Raw genomic sequence first — 413 nt, 5'->3', positions numbered from 1 at the left:
AGCCTTCTTCACAGTCCAACTCTCACATCCATACATGACCACAGGAAAAACCATAGCCTTGACTAGATGAACCTTTGTTGGCCAAGTAATGTCTCTTCTTTTGAATATGTTATCTAGCTTGGTCATAACTTTCCTTCCAAGGAGTAAGCGTCTTTCAATTTCATGGCTGCAGTCACCATCTGCAGTGATTTTGGAGCCCAGAAAAATAAAGTCTGACACTGTTTCCACTGTTTCCCCATCTATTTCCCATGAAGTGATGGGACCAGATGCCATGATCTTCGTTTTCTGAATGTTGAGCTTTAAGCCAACTTGTTCACTCTCCACTTTCACTTTCATCAAGAGGCTTTTGAGTTCCTCTTCACTTTCTTCCATAAGGGTGGTGTCATCTGCATATCTGAGGTGATTGATATTTC

The sequence above is a fragment of the Bison bison genome, unplaced genomic scaffold, assembly GCF_000754665.1.
Source record: "Bison bison bison isolate TAMUID 2011002044 unplaced genomic scaffold, Bison_UMD1.0 scf7180017863055, whole genome shotgun sequence".
Lineage (NCBI taxonomy): Eukaryota > Metazoa > Chordata > Mammalia > Artiodactyla > Bovidae > Bison > Bison bison.
This window is presented reverse-complemented; position numbering follows the sequence as displayed.